The sequence below is a fragment of the Salvia miltiorrhiza genome, chromosome 6 (genome assembly GCF_028751815.1).
Source record: "Salvia miltiorrhiza cultivar Shanhuang (shh) chromosome 6, IMPLAD_Smil_shh, whole genome shotgun sequence".
In the NCBI taxonomy this organism is placed as follows: Eukaryota; Viridiplantae; Streptophyta; class Magnoliopsida; order Lamiales; family Lamiaceae; genus Salvia; species Salvia miltiorrhiza.
Window position 1 is genome coordinate 34,481,988 of NC_080392.1, and position 17,238 is coordinate 34,499,225.

Genomic DNA, 17,238 nt, shown 5'->3' on the forward strand with positions numbered 1-17,238 from the left:
TCTGCAGTCTTTGCCTGCCTCATTTGAAAACTTCATTGTGAACTTCAATATGAACGGCACGAAGGCAAGCTTGCCTGAGCTTCATAACATGTTGAAGACCTATGAGTCTTCCACCTCTAAAGGCAAATCTGTGCTCATGGTGAGCTCTACTGCCACGTCTTCCAAAAGGAAGTACAAGCAGAAAAAAAAAAAGCAGAAGAAGGCATTTGATGCTGGTTTGAAGCCTAAAGGTGGAGGGGCTCAGAAAAGGCCGAAGTTGCCAAAGGATGAGTGCCTATTCTGTCATGAAAAGAGGCACTGGAAGAGAGACTGCCCGAAATACAAGGCACAAGGTGCATCGTGTATGAGCTCAGGTATGTTTGTTATTGAGATAAACATGTCTATTAACAATTCACAATCCTGGGTATTAGATACAGCTTGTGGCTCACACATTTGTAATAATGTGCAGGGTCTATGCACCTTGTGCCTTGTATTTCGGGCAGTCTCTCTTCCAGTGCCCCTTTTCATGACAGAATAGGCACTCATCCTTTGACAACTTCGGCCTTTTCTGAGCCCCTCCACCTTTAGGCTTCAAACCAACATCAAATGCCTTTTTCTGTTTTTTCTTCTGCTTGTACTTCCTTTTGGAAGACGTGGCAGTAGAGCTCACCATGAGCACAGATTTGCCTTTAGAGGTGGAAGACTCATAGGTCTTCAACATGTTATGAAGCTCAGGCAGGCTTGCCTTCGTGCCGTTCATATTGAAGTTCACAATGAAGTTTTCAAATGAGGCAGGCAAAGACTGCAGAATCAGATTGACAGAGACAGTAGCGGGTAGCATCGTTCCAATCGATGCCAACCTCTCAATCAACCCGATCATCTTCAGTACATGATCAGAAACCTGACCCCCATCATGAAGCTTACACTTGAAAAGATCTCGGAGTATCTCATACTCCATAGTCTGAGCTTCTGAAGCATACAGACTCTTCAAGTGTTTTAGCATATCATAAGGGAACATGTGTTCGTGTTGCCTCTGTAACTCCGTAGTCATAGAGGACAACATCACACATTGTGCCGATGTTGTATCCTCAACATGCTTCTTGTGAGCAGCTTCATCAAATGATGCATACTCAGCAGACTGCTTGTCAGGAATGACAGTGATTGGGTTGTCCAAGACATACTCAATCTTCTCTAGCCTTAAGACCAGACGCAAGCAACGGAGCCAATCCGTGAAGTTTGACCCAGTCAACTTGTTTGTTTCCATCAAACATTTCAGTGACAAATTCGACATATTATCTGATCAATAAATAAAGAAAAGCAAATTAGAAAGAGTAAACTATGATCACATTGTATCACCAATCAAACAATGGGCTATCGTATTAATTAGCTCCCACTAATTTTTGACATATTTTACGCCCCCAATGTAAAATACGGATTTATATGTTATATAAATCTTAGTGGTCCGAGATCCAAGTCAATATTATGCAGCCTCTGCTTGGGCTGATGACTGCAATAATATTACTTAGTAGGCCTCTAAGCCAATTGCAACAACAATTTTGCAACTCTCGGTTGATTAATCTAATTAATCTGCGTCCTTAAATCACTTTGGTCGAGTTTCACGCCACAAATGATCAAGCAAGTCAACCCCATCACACGGTGCCAACCTATGAATGAGCCTTGGCCTTGTAGACTAGAGCAAACACTTGGGTGTAAATACTCTTGATCGAAAAGGATGGGTTGCTCAGACAATTATGATGGACGACGCGTTTTGTGCTTACACAAAGATTTATATTTAATGGGGATTTAGCATGTGATACTAATTGCTTATATTTAATATCCAATATTAAATAGTAACACAATTACTGGGTGCCGCCTACCAAGGCATATAAAATGCGGACCACACATATTGGGCGCCGCCTACCCATACATAGCAAAGCGGACTACATATATTGGGTGCCGCCTACCCAAGATAAATGCGGTCTTTAACTACTATATTTAAATAATAAGCATAAAATCAAATAGCATGCTTATCACATAAAGACATAAAACTCTACGAATAAAATAATTAATCAAATTAATATTTTATTCTCTAATTAAATATGGGTTAATCAATTTATATTAATTCTAAATTAATATAAATTTATTTCTATTATTATTAATTCAAAATTAATAACAATAATTTAAATTTATTAATCAAATTAATAAATTAATTCTGAAATTGGGGTTCAATTATTAATTCAAAATTAATAAAAGATTTTTTTTTTTTAAAACAGTTTCAGCCCACATAGGGGCCTTTATATTTAAAAAAATCGCAAGCCCAGCCCTTTAAAACACAGCCCAGCTGGCCCAGGCCCAGGCCCAGTCCGGGCCCATAATCCATCTTCCAGACCAAAAATTGGGCTTGCAGCTGCAACAACAGCGCCTCCCTTCGATTCCCATCAGTCCGCCATGTTCGGTGCCGCGCCGGAGGAGTGGCTGCGACGTCCGGCCAAGGCACGCCTTCGCCGGTCATCTCCACTTCCAGCCGTCGACGAACAGGCGTCCAAGGAGGCTGTGGCAAAGGTCTCCTCGCCGCCGCCCCTCTAAGGGTCCGACTGTGCGAGTTCCACCGGCAGAGGAGTTCTCGCCTCGGCTGAGAATTCCACCGGCAGTCGTCCTCCCGTCGCGCGCCAACCCGTCTCGCGACCTTGCCTTCGCCTTCCACCGCCGAACTCCAAGTCCGAGATGGCGGGCTGCCACAGATGCAGCGGCGCGTCGGCTTGCAGCCATGACGCAGCTGCCGGCAGGTGGTCGGGCGCTGCACACCGGCGAGCCCCGAATCACCTGCCGTTGTCTCTGTGTCATCAGCCTCCGGCGGCGGTTCGGTCGTCCGGCGATTCTAACCAACTTCAGATTGTAAGATTTAACAATTTTCCAAAACCAAGTTTTAAAATTTTCAGAACACGTTACCCAGCAACAAAATCTCAATTTTCGGTTTCAGATTTCTAAAATCACATATTCTTAACCCATAAACAATTAGAACACAATAGCAATTGTAAATCGAGCCCCGGGCTCTGATACCACTGTTAGTTATCCTTGACATCATCTAATGATACGCAGCGGAATATACATTCAAGGATTAGATCTAGATTTACAAATGCATCATGTGTAGAGATAGGCACACAACGTAAAATAACTTACTCGTTGTGTGGTAAACGTGCGTCTCGATTCTTGCCGTGAATCCACTACTAAGGTATCCACGTGTATGTCGATTCGATGCAGGAACGATTCCAAATGCACGATTCAATCGTCGACAGCTAGGAAATCTCCGATTGAAACTATAGTGCTCTCTTAGTGTTTTTATATCACTGCCTTCCACCAGTTCTTACTGTCATGGTGGAGGTAGTAATGTTCACGTGCTCGAGCAAAACTACACGTTCCATGTTCACACCACTGCACTTGAAATTGTTCATCGCCAAGATACAAAATGTCGGAGAGCATATTTGGGATGAGGGCCTCAACTCTTGAAGAAAATGCAAACAAGGTTTATAATAGGAGCTGGCGAGTGTCTGTTGATGTGGGATTCAGGTATATGGTCAGGGTTCACTTGTGTGAGCTAGGAATCATACACAAGGATTTTATGCTTCTCATTAATAACATGGCTGCCTTGAGTGCTGATATGCTCCCACAAAGGGGAAATCAAAGCATTCTCTGTATAAAAACTATATGGTGATGGTGGAAGGTCACAAAAGAGAGGGTGAGCGTGTAATCACTATTTCTCTTCTCTCTCAACATGAATTCTTGGACAGACACGGCCCATTTGAAGTATTCAAGTTAAGCAACCCTGATGGCAGTCTTGCCAGTCCCAATTCTCTTCCTCCAAGTGGAGATTCACCACCACTAACTCTACTACACTCTCTACTTGGTCCCACAAATGTTATTACAACTGTTGTGTTTACTTTGATTTGTCTGGTAAATATCCTTGTCCATTTGCTCTGTGAAATGCGAGGAGCGGACTTAACTGAGGAGGAAGACAAGCCATCAGCCAGGGCAAAGCGACTATGCCGTCACTTTACACTAGCTGAGATCCAATCAGCCACAGACAACTTCTACGGTCCTGATTTCATAGGAAAAGGTGGATTTGGTAGAGTCTACAAAGGGCTCATAGATAATGGGAGAGAGATTGTGGCCATAAAGCGATTAAAACCAGACTCTAATCAAGGGGAGCAACAGTTTTGGACCGAGGTTGAAACACTTTCTGAGATTCGACATGTTAATGTAGTTTCCCTCATCGGATACTGCTTGGAGCAACGGGAAATGATGCTTGTTTATGAGTACATGCCGTGTGGGACGTTGGCCGATCATATCTACAAACTAGCCAGAAAAACCAGTAAAAGCAACGACTTAAGATCTGCATTGGAGCTGGTCGAGCACTAGACTATCTGCACACTGGCCAAGGGATCATACATCGTGATGTGAAGGCTCACATATTCTGCTTGACGATAACTTTGTCACTAAAGTTTCAGACTTTGGCTTAGCTAAAACTGGTACTATCAGTGAGTCGCAAAGCCAAGACAGCAAAAAAATAAAAGGCACGTTTGGATATATGGACCCGAACTATTTTAGAACTCGTAAACTAACAAGAAAAAGTGACACGTATTCTTTTGGTGTGGTGTTGTTGGAAGCATTGTGCGAAAGACCTGCAGTGGAGCCATTGAATGAAGAAGATAAGCCTAGTCTAACTGAATGGGTTATAGATAACATTAGTAAGGGACGAGTTGATGATATTGTAGCTCCAAGTCTTAGAGGGGAAATATCACCAGATAGTCTGAAGACATTTGTGAAGGTTGCTGAAAGATGCTTGCACAATGAACCAAAGAAACGGCCAGCAATAGCGAACGTTGTTATGAAACTTGAGCTTGCACTTCAGCAGCAGGAGAAGGCAGAATCTCTGAATCCAAATAAGGGGACCAGTGTTGAGAATGTGTTTTCATCTACTGATAAATATCAGAAGGACATGAGTCTTATGGTATCACATGAGAGTATATATGTTGACAACGATGTGAGTCCTAATCCGAAAGGGCAGATGTTACCCGAACCCAGTTTAAGGATTTTCACCTTCGCGGAACTGAGGGCTACCACACGGAAGTTCAGAAGTGATTTTCTGCTGGGTGAAGGAGCTTTTGGAAAGGTTTACAAGGGCTGGCTGAATGAGAAATCCTCTGGCAAAGCTGGGAGTAGAACCCCCATTGCTGTCAAGAAGTTGAATTGTGAAACTATGCAAGGCTTTCAAGGGTGGCAGGTACGAACATCATTCACTCACTTGTACATTTTCACCTCTTCTCTTCTTAGCTTAGCTTGAGAATATATGTATGAGATTGAGAATGGATGTTGTGTACCTTAATTTGCAGTCTGAGGTGAACTTCCTTGGAAGACTCTCATCCCAACTGGTGAAGCTGTTGGGCTACTGTTATGAGGATAAGCGGCTACTTCTTGTCTATGAATTCATGCCCAAAGGCAGCTTGGAGAACCATCTCTTTATAAGTAAGGGATTAATTCATTCTATTTGCTATCATCATATCTTCTCATGTTATTTCACATTGGGCATACACATTCTCTCTTACAATCTAGTGCTATATAATTTGGTTACTGAGTTTTTCTTGGTAAGGGAGCGCATTAGTGTTGGAAATATGGTTTTAGACCATTTCTGGAATTAATTATTTAATTAAATATTTATTATTTAATTGAAATAATTATTGGATGTTAATCTACATCTCGAGTAGACAAACGTGGTATACTAGAAGTCTCAAAAACCGATTTCCGGTGAGTGAGATATTGTATATCAAAGTTTGGATGTTGAGAAGGGAAATAACACTTGTGAAGTGCTATTGTCCCACATTGGAAAACAAGGGAAGATTACTCTTGTATAAGAATAGCAATGCTCATGGAGCTAATAACTTGTGGGCTTGCTAGTGGGCTTGGATGAAGGCCTTAGCCTCTCGCACACACACACACGCGCCGCCGACGATCGATCGGACGCCGCCGCCGCCGCTGCCTCCGGACGAGCGGGTCGGGTCGGGTCGGGTACGGGCCAAGGACTTGGATCTTGGATCTTGGCAATTGGTGTTTGGGTCCAAACTATATAATTTTTTGGACAAAATACTTTATCAATTTGTAACAACAAATTCAAATGGTTTTGAATTTGTAAACGTCGAGGACGTTGGGTCTTGCCGAGAAACCCTCCATTTTCTCGGGCAAGAACTTCAAGTATTGGCAAGAAAAGATGTTGTTCTACCTCACAACCGTGGGGTTTGCCGGTTTCTTGACGGAGGATGCGCCTCCAACCCCGAGTGAAGGGGAGACGAGCTTCGAGGTTCGTGCCGGGTATGCGAATTGGTGCCAAGGCGACTACTTGTGCCGCAACACCGTTCTCATGTCCTTGGACGAGCGGCTCTACAATGTCTTCAAGGTCCATAAGACCGCGAAGGAAGTGTGGGAGGCACTTGATCTCAAATATCAAGTGGACAAGATGAATACTACAAAGTATGTCGTCGCCAAGTGGTTGGACTACAAGATGGTCGACTCCCGCCCCGTGATGGACCAAGTGGAAGAGTTCCAAACTCTTTCACACGAAGTTCAAGCCGAAGGAATGCCCTTGGCGGATGCGCTACTTGTAGCGATCATCATCGAGAAGTTGCCTCCAAGTTGGAGGAGCTTTCAAAACCTTTTGAAGCATGAGCGCTCGGAGATGTCCGTGGCAAACTTAGTGTCAAAGCTTCAAATGGAGGATCACGTGAGGAGTCGTGATCAAAAGGGCAAAGTGCCGATGGATGCAAAGGCCAATCTCACCGAGAAAGGCGGTCTTTCCAACAAGCGTGGTCGCCCTAACCCCAACAACAAGGGCAAAGGAAAGCAAGGTGGAGGCCAACCATCAAAGTTTGATGGTGTATGTTACAATTGTGACAAACATGGTCACATGGCTAAGGATTGCCATAAGCCCAAGTGGAAGAAGACGAAGAACAACGTCAACAATGTCGAGAAGGACTTCGACGATTGGGACCAAGATGACCTTGCGGCGATGATTTCTGAGGTGAATCATGTTGATAGCCCAAATGCTTGGTTCGTGGATACCGGCGCTACAGTCCATATTTGCATCAATCGTGAGTTGTTCCACAACTACAAAGAAGTGGAAAACAAGACGATCATGGAGGCTAGCGAGCGGACTTCTTAAGTCCTTGGCATGGGAGATGTGATTCTTCAACTCACTTCAGGCGTGGAGATCACCTTGAAGGACGTGCTACATGTTCCCACCGTCCGAAAGAATTTAATTTCGAGCATTAAGCTCACTAAGAAAGATTTTGAATTGTTTTTCAATTCCGACTATGTTGTAATTCGCAAGTGGGGAAAGTTCCTTGGGAAAGGCTATGCCTCCGAAGGGCTTTTCAAACTTGGCGTGAGAGCTTGTAAGCCTGCCAAGGCAACTATCAATAAGAAAGCATCTACTTCTTCTGCTTACTTGATTGAGTGTTCCGATTTATGGCATTGTAAACTTGGACATGTTAATCTAAATGCTATAAAAAGATTAGTAAAAATGAATTTACTAAAAGTTGATGAATTTAACTCACAAGAGAAATGTGAAGTTTGTGTTGAAGCCAAAATGGCTAAGTTACCATTTAACTCGGTTGAAAGGAGCACTAAACCATTAGAACTAATTCACACCGATGTTTGTGATTTAAAGTTTGTGCAAACTAGAGGTGGTAAGAAGTACTTTATCACTTTTATAGACGATTGCACAAGATATTGTTACCTTTACTTATTGAAAAGTAAAGATGAGGCTATTGAAGCTTTTAAAAACTTCAAAAATGAAGCCGAGAATCAACTTGGGTGTCAAATTAAGATGGTTCGAAGTGATAGAGGTGGAGAATATGTAGCTCCGTTTGCTGAATTATGCAACGAAAGTGGTATAATCCATCAAACGTCAGCTCCTTATTCACCACAATCTAACGGCATTGCTGAATGCAAGAATCGAACTCTTAAGGAGATGATGAATGCCTTGTTGATTAGTTCAGGATTACCCCAGAACATGTGGGGGGAAGCTGTCTTAACTGCTAACTATATCTTGAACAAGATTCCACTCAAAGGGAAAGATGTAACTCCCTATGAGCTATGGAAAGGAAGGAAACATTCGTATAAATACCTCAAAGTGTGGGGGTGTTTAGCTAAGGTAGAAGTGCCTTTACCAAAGCAAGTTACAATTGGACCTAAAACGGTGGACTGTATCTTCATTGGTTATGCGCTTAATAGCAGTGCCTATCGTTTCATAGTGCACAAATCAGAGATACCCGATATACATGTTGGGACAACGATAGAATCAAGGAATGCTATATTCTTTGAAAATATCTATCCCAATAAGGATAAGGGTGTGTCTAACTCAAACAATGGAGTTGAGAGTGAAGCTACGAGTTCTAAACCTCTAGACGTAGCCAGTAGTTCTACACAAGTAGATGATGCCACGAGTTCTAATCCTGTACCACCTAATAGGAAAAGACCAAGGTCTAAACCTGTGGATGTAGAACCAAGACGTGGGGAACGGGTTAGAAAAGCTAAGGTCTATGGACCGGATTATGTTGTCTTAATGTTAGACGGCGAACCGGTGACGATCAAATAAGCTTTATCTGGCTCTGATGTAGCTCTATGGAAAGAAGCCATAGATATTGAAATTGATTCCATTATGCAGAATCATACTTGGGTGTTAGTGGATCTACCACCTGGAAGTAAAGCTTTAGGATGCAAATGGATCCTAAAGAAGAAGTACAAATCTGATGGTACTATAGATAAGTACAAAGCCCGACTTGTTGTTCAAGGTTTCAGGCAGAAAGAAGGGTATGATTTCTTTGATACCTATTCGCCTGTGACTAGGTTGACATCTATTAGGATGCTTCTCGCTATTGCTGCTTTGCACAATCTCGAGATTCACCAAATGGATGTGAAAACTACATTCTTGTACGGCGAGTTGGAAGATGAAATATATATGAAGCAACCTGAAGGGTTTGTAGTACCTGGGCAAGAGCACAAAGTATGCAAACTCCAACGGTCTTTATATGGATTGAAGCAAGCACCGCTTCAATGGCATTTGAAATTTGACGGCGTAATGTTGTCAAATGGATTTAAGATCAATGAGTGTGACAAGTGCGTCTACATTAAGAATTCCAATAATGGCTATGTTATTGTTTGTCTTTATGTAGATGACATGCTCATCATAGAGAGTAATTCCCGAGTGATCCAAGAAACGAAAAACATGCTAAGTAAAAACTTTAGCATGAAAGATATGGGCTTAGCTGATGTAATTCTTGGAATTAAAATTCTAAGAAAGCCTGATGGTATTGCTATAACACAATCTCACTATGTTGAGAAAGTGTTAAAGAAGTTCAATGCTTGTGACAAGCCAATAGCTAAGACTCCATGAGAACCTAGTGTACATTTGAATGTACATAAGGGAGAACCTGTTGATGCGATAGAATATGCTAAGATTATTGGGAGCTTGATGTATCTAACAAATTGCACTCGTCCCGATATAGCATGCTCGGTCAACAAGTTGAGCAGCTTTACAGCCAATCATAGTAATGAACATTGGAAAGCTCTTGAAAGAGTCTTGAGATATTTGAAATCTACTCAGAACTATGCAATTCATTATACTAGGGAGCCCCCTGTACTTGAAGGGTACTGTGATGCAAATTGGATATCTGATGCCAAAGACTCGTTCTCAACGAGCGGTTATGTATTCATTGTGGGGGGTGGTGCTGTGTCTTGGAAATCCAAGAAGCAAACTTGTATTGCTAGATCGACCATGGAATCTGAATTTATAGCTCCGAGTGGCTTAGAAATTTCCTCGAGGATATTCCATGTTGGTCGAAACCTGTGTCGTCCGTGATAATTCACTGTGATAGTCAAGCTGCCATCGGACGAGCACAAAATAATTTGTATAACGGTAAGTCGAGACATATTCGTCGACGCCATAATATCGTGAGACATTTGATCACGAGTGGTGTTATCACAATTGATTACATAAGATCAATTGATAATATAGCCGATCTGTTGACTAAAAGTATCCATCGAGATCAAATGTATAGACTGTTAGGGGAAATGGGTTTAAAATCTACATCTTAAAGATGATCATAGTGGATACCCAACCATGATGACTGGAGGATCCCAAGAACTTGGTTCAATGGGACAACTAAGCTATGAGAATCTGTGTGTTGAACACTCGAGTTGCCTATTCCTTGTAGAACAGTGAGTGTTCGGAAACCTGCATGTGGTGAGGTTAAGTCCTTGACTTTTAATAACTCTAGAATTCCTTAATGAGGACAAGTATAACAGGATGCTTGAGTTAAGAGTTACCTATATAAGTGTGAAGTGTGGCCGCTTCGATTGAAACACTTATGAATCCAAAGGGGTGTTCCAAGGCCCGTAATGGACACAAACGTAAGAACGAATGAGGGTTGAAGCAATATTGTGTCAATAGTGTTGACTTAGTATACACCGAGGAGGACTAGTTCAAGGAACCATATCCAATAAGCCGTCGGTATACTCGATAAGATTGACTATGGTAGGTTCAAAGCCACAAGCTACCTTTTCAAATGCAATGTTGTTTCTTAAGAGAACTGAGCTAAGTGTCTGCATACATCTGCATACGGCTTTCTCACTCATGTGGGAGATTGTTGGAAATATGGTTTTAGACCATTTCTGGAATTAATTATTTAATTAAATATTTATTATTTAATTGAAATAATTATTGGATGTTAATCTACATCTCGAGTAGACGAACGTGGTATACTAGAAGTCTCAAAACCGATTTCCGGTGAGTGAGATATTGTATATCAAAGTTTGGATGTTGAGAAGGGAAATAACACTTGTGAAGTGCTATTGTCCCACATTGGAAAACAAGGGAAGATTACTCTTGTATAAGAATAGCAATGCTCATGGAGCTAATAAGTTGTGGGCTTGCTAGTGGGCTTGGATGAAGGCCTTGGCCTCGCGCACACACACACGCGCGCCGCCGCCGACGATCGATCGATCGATCGATCGGACCGGCGGGCCGCGGCCAAGGACTTGGATCTTGGCAATTGGTGCTTTGGGTGGTGTTTGGGTCCAAACTATATAATTTTTTGGACAAAATACTTTTGGGCTTGTTGGACTTATTATTTTTTGGCCCAATTGTAATATGTAATAGCCCAATCTTACAGCCTTATTCTGCAGTGAAGCAGAACAGTTTCTCCATGCAGAACAGTTTTGAAAACTGCACAAGAATTGATTTCTGGCATTGATGCAGAATCAATTTGTAACAACAAATTCAAATGGTTTTGAATTTGTAACATCCATAACAGCTTCTTGATTTTAATCCTCTTCATGGAGGATTTAATCTTCCTCGTGAGTGTTGAGATGCCTATAAATAGAGGTCTTAGTGCATAAGCATGAACACACGAAAATCTGCATATTGCTCACATACTCTCACTGCATATTGCTCAGTTCTCGATTCCATTACGTTCGCCGGAGCTCGCCGGATTGTGGTGCTACATCCAACGAGACGTCGTCGTTTTACCTTTGGGGAAGATTCGCCAACACCGTGAGCACTACCGGGGCGATAATCTTCTTGCGGGAAGAGTTCCATCTCGACTCGACGCTTGTTCACGTCTGTTTTATTTCCATTGTCTTTTCATTCTAGTTTCCTTGTTTCTTCTAATTTGTTTATTTTCTTAGTTCAGTTTCCTAGCTACAATTGTTTAGTTTGAATTGTAAAAGTTCTCTCGATCGTGCACCCCGTTTGTAACAATCAGTTCAGCCGCTTCCATGGGAGATTAGGCTTAAGATATTAATTGGAGCAGCTCGTGGTCTGGCGTTCTTGCACACATCAATAAGAACAGTTATTCATGGGGACTTCAAGACGTCTCACATATTGCTTGATGGAGTAAGTTGTCAGCTTCTGCTCAAGTGCTGTTCAAGTAAATTGCTATTTCATTCCTGAAAGTTTTCACTTTTAAACCGATAGATTGCACTGAATTTCTTTTAATAATTTATGGGTGAGTGGAGATATACATCTGATTAAGCTTGAGTGATTTTATGTGCAGTCATACGAAGCCAAGCTATCTGACTTTGGCCTGGTGTTGTTGAGTCCAACAATGGTTCTAGGAACATCTGGTTATGCTGCTCCGGAGTAAAATGGCCAACTCGCATATTCCAACATATATAAATTGTGATCACCTGGTTACTATTGCAGGGCAGCTGTATGTATATGGGGAAGTTGAAGCAAATGATTGATGTCCGATATCCTAGTAAATCACCACAACAATTAGCAAAGCTTGCCATAACTTGCCTTCAAAATGAATCCAAAAACAGACCATCCATGCAGGAGATAGTTAAAACACTCGAAAGAATTAATTATGCCAGTGAGAGACCTACACAGCGTACGTAAAGTACACTTTAGTCAGTAGCGGTGGTGTGAAGTTGTTATTGTGATAGTAAATTGAGTGAAATAAATGCTTACTATTTTGTGCTTGACACAAAGTTTGTTGTTCGAGTTCATGCATATGTATTTCAAAATGTTTTCTATTTTATCTTCATCCATGTTCTTTTTTCTTTTTTTTTTTTTGGGTCCTTAAATAAACTTCCTCCATGTTCTTGCCCATACTACACCGCATGTCTAACCATGAGTTGCAGCTTTGGGCAGGCAATATATTATTCCTCCTCTCTCTTTTATTTTCTAAACTACTTCTACTGGTCGTGCTGTTTGGCCTCCCCTCGGCCGGGGTTGCTTCGAACTAGTCATGTTAATGGGCGGGTTTTATCTGGATCGATCCGAAACCGTTGATTACCCATTAAGATATAAAATAATAGTTCTGGTTCTAGTTCTAGATCCGACCCGTTCAGATCCAGAACTTAATTGGTCCAAACCTGATCCAACCCACTTGTTTCGGGTTCGATCCGATCCGACCCGTTATCATTTTTTAAAGGGAGAAGTAACAAATAGCCCCATATCATACAATCCTCTAACACGTTTGCCTCCATATCTTTTGATTTTGGGCTATTAGCCCCTCAACATATCATAAAGAGTGCAAAATGCCCCATACTCTTAACGAACACTTAACATCGTTAAGTATTTTTTTATTTTTTTTATTTCTTACTAATATTTCTTACTATAAGTATATAATTTTTTTTTCGAATTTAAATTTAAATGTTTGTAATATTTTTTAAAATAAAATCATTTTTGAATACACACACACTTTCACTGCGTTCTTGTAACAATTAAAGTTAGATAAGATTTAATATACATATATATTATAAACAAAAAAATAAATCGTACCAATTAATATATAGTATATAAAAATAAAACATAACAAAGATATCCTTGTATTAATTAAAAATCAATTTCTTAATTAAGAATTAATATATATATAGGTAAATTTAAATTTATTCTCCAAATATGTGAATTTATATTTAATGATAGTTGTTAATTATTAATTAAGGTTAAGGTTTGGGTAGAATTATTTGTAGGAGTGTATTTTGCTTAAGAAATATATTAGTGGAACCCATTTAAAAAATAAATAAATAAATAAATGAAAAATAAGCACTTAACGGTGTTAAGTGTCCATTAAGAGCAGGGGGCATTTTGCACGCTTTATGAGATGTTGAGGGGCTAACAGCCCAAAATCAAAAGATAATGAGGTAATCGTGTTAGGGGGTTGTATGATAGGTGGCTATTTGCTACTTTTCCCCTTTTTTAATTATTTTTTTTAATTTCTTTTTTACAAAAATAGATAACCTTACACGCAAAAATGCATTAAATTGTACAAAAAATGCATTGCACTTTCCACAAATATAAATTTTTCACCACTGACCCACCCTCCCCCACCACCTCCAAGGTCACTTTTAAAAAAAAATGATTTTTTTTAAATTGAAAAAAAAAATAATTTTTTCTTTTGTCTTGAAGGGTGGGATGGGGTGGCGAAAAAATCGAAAAAAAAAGTATTTTTTTTTGTCTTGGGGGTGGAGTGGCAACATAATTAGTTTTGGACTTTCCTGGACGTGGGTATTATTTGGCTCATGGGTAATTAATCTATTAAGAGCATTTGATTTTGTCATTCAATGGTCCGGGTATGGTTCGCATCCAATAACTAACGGGTGATTCTAGATCGGGAACAAGAACAATTTTCATGATTTTGGTTCGGGTAAAATTCATCCATTAACATCCCCAATCCCAAGAAACAAGTTGTTTCTTGGATCGGTTGGGCTCTCAACAAATTATCTGAGTAATTAAACAAACTACCCACTATATGTTATCTTCACCACAACAATCATCTTCTTAATATGTTCATTTCCTATTAGGATACAAAATTACGCAGAATGGTATTTATGTTTAGGTAAAGTAAGTTATGTTATACTCTCTTCGTCCCATTGATCTTGTTCTTTTTTTTTTTAGATTGTCCCATTTATCTTGTCCTGTTTCTGTATTTAATAATAATTTTACACTATAAACAATATGACACCACACCTTTACACACTTTTACTATACTAATTATATGTTCTTTAATATTCGTGCCCAAAAGAAATGAGACAAGCTTAATGGTACGGATGGAGTATTAATTTCTTTTTGAACAACTTTACAGATTTACTTTTGGGTGCTCTAACGTGCATCAGCGTCCGCCTAAGTCCCTCTCCAATTCGGTGCCCGAGCTTAATCGTCGTTGGATCAATCCATAATAGTTCTTGGAATTTTGAGTTGGAGAGTATATAATTTTTTGCAGGGTTTATATCTGTCTAAACGTGCTTATATAATAGGAGGCTATAAATATTTTCAGATTACGTGATTGAGAGTTATACATGTTTATTCTTTCGAATTTATTTAAATGAAATTATTAATTTCTTATAAATTTAATTTAAAGGGCTATAAAATATAGTATAAAATAGTAAATTTCTAATTATTTTAAATAGTGAGTATAAAGAGTAAAACGTGTTTCTATGAATAGAATCACCCCAAAATTAGGCCGATGTATAATTCAATATAAAGCCCATTTCGTAGCTTAATTGATGGGCCCATACGAATTGAGTAAATAGTTTATAAGCCCAAACCAATTTCACAATTTGTTGAAGACACGACTTTGTATCGGAGAAAGATTCAAATTATTTTCCTTTATTTTCTCTTTCTCAGAGCTGCTGCCTCTCTTCGCATATGTTTCTCTTTATTATTTAAGCCGAGCGAGAGCCTGGATCCTGTTTACCTTTTTTTTCTGTTTTTTTTTAAATATATATATATATGTATATAGGCTAAGGTTCAATGAAGAAGGCCTAAATGTAAGAAAGAAGAGAGAAGTAATCTCATCCGTTGATCTTATCTAATCTAACGGACATGATTTATTCACGCCATGTTCAACGAATTTTTTCGTTGAACATATGGGGGTCGAAACCCAGAACCCCAAAAATATTGTATATGTTCACGAATGTTCAACGAAAAAATTCGTTGAACATGGCGTGAATAAATCATGTCCGTTAGATCAACGGATGAGATTACTTCTCTCTTCTTTCTTATATTTAGGCCTTTTTCATTGAACCTAACCCTATGTATACATATATATATATATATATATATATATATCTCAAAAGGAATTATTCATGGCAGAACTTATCTTCACGCCATATCTCTTCTTCCTCAAGAAATCGTGGAAAGGAAATTTTCATCGCAGCGTGTCCTCTTATGGCAACAAAAATCTTATTGTATTTTGCAGCTCGAAGCAATATTAAATTGACAGATTTTATTTTCACAATATCTTTCTTTCTTCCTCAAAACAACGAATGAAAGGAAGGTTTCCATATGTGATGAGAGGGCTTCAACTATATAAAGAGGTTCATGGCATTAGATTTTTTATACGAATTGAAGCAACCATTACAGATACAATCTTTGCCTTTGTTTTTCTTTTCGTCAGTGGTGGCTGAATTTCATTGGTGAGCTCAATCATCCATGGCTGTTAGAAATCAGTTTTGGGGTTCTGCAAACCACCTGTTCGACAGATTGCCTGAGAAAATTTCCTCTTATATTTCAACTTTTTGTTCATCAGTTTTGATGCGTTCCTCATCGTGCATTGATTTTTTATTCTGCAGGCCCTGTTGGTATCTTTAGGAGCTTGCTTGGACTGAGTTATTTCACTACTGTCTTTGCCTCAAATTCGTGGCTTACTTGTAAGTGATTACACTAACCAAAGCCTCTTCTTTCCTTGTAAGTTTTTGAAATCAATGGCTTCAATCATGGTGAATTTGTTTTCAATGGCAAATCTGAATTAGTTGAAATTTGTAACGGCGCTTGATCTGATCGGAATGCTCTGTTCGTGCTCTTTTTTTTCAAATAACTTTTATTTTCAACGGATTCTACTATATTTCTTCACTTTAAATCTTTTGTTGCCCTCAAATATTTGTAACATATACACATGCTTTTAACCATAAAATTCATCAATTTTCTTGATGCTAGTGTGCATGTCATATAACACATGAGTTATTTGACCTTGTTGCACCTCTTAAAAGCAGTCATACTTTGGTTTATGATATTTACATACTACTTTTCTTTGCTTTTTTTTTTGGTAGGAATTGGAGACTTTGCGCGCATTATTTGAGAAGCTTTGCTTGGTGCCTTTTCTCATTTAATTATCGGAAAGCTTCAACATGGTTGATTCAAGGATGTTTGTATCTCTCGAAAAGATTACTTGGTTGTTTTGGACAACAAGGAGCAACCAACTGAAAAATGAACGCGTCTCAAAGTGCACAAACCATTGATTGGATATTATGCTAGAAGATGACCTAAATTTGTAAATCTTTACACAAAGCGATGTGGACTCGAAGCGATGTGGACTCGAAGCGATGTGGACTCGAGAGGCTAAGCTGACCAAAAAACAATTGTGGCTTGAACTTTGGTGTCAGCTCATCATCAACCAGTTTACGAGATGACTCCCTTATTGACTTTGGGTCGACGGAATGTTGAAGGAAACGCCAAGTGGAGATATGACATGCAGTTTTTGGAGGAGTTTCGCTATTTCAAAGGATATTGGGAATGGAGTGAAGACATTCTCAGCCGATTTGCAAGTGAGCTTCGAACAGCTGGAATTTACGTCCTCTGTATGCTTCTTTTTTTACTTATGATCAAAACACAGAAGTAATGAAGGCGTTCTGCGAGGCTTGATGCCCAACATCAAATACTTTGCTAACGTCAAACGGTGAGCTATATATTTCATTATGAGACTT

General features: G+C 39.6%; 1 long non-coding RNA gene and 1 pseudogene across 1 annotated transcript; both read left to right on the plus strand.

The window, feature by feature from the left end:
• The first annotated feature begins 2,703 nt into the window (after positions 1–2,703).
• LOC130990800 (putative receptor-like protein kinase At5g39000) lies at positions 2,704–12,596 on the plus strand (annotated as a pseudogene).
• A 2,982-nt stretch (positions 12,597–15,578) lies between these two features.
• On the plus strand, positions 15,579–16,831 carry LOC130989190 (uncharacterized). The gene is made up of 3 exons (XR_009090527.1): positions 15,579–15,951; positions 16,108–16,185; positions 16,585–16,831. It is a non-coding gene; the product is annotated as an uncharacterized LOC130989190 (long non-coding RNA).
• The last annotated feature ends 407 nt before the right edge of the window (positions 16,832–17,238 follow it).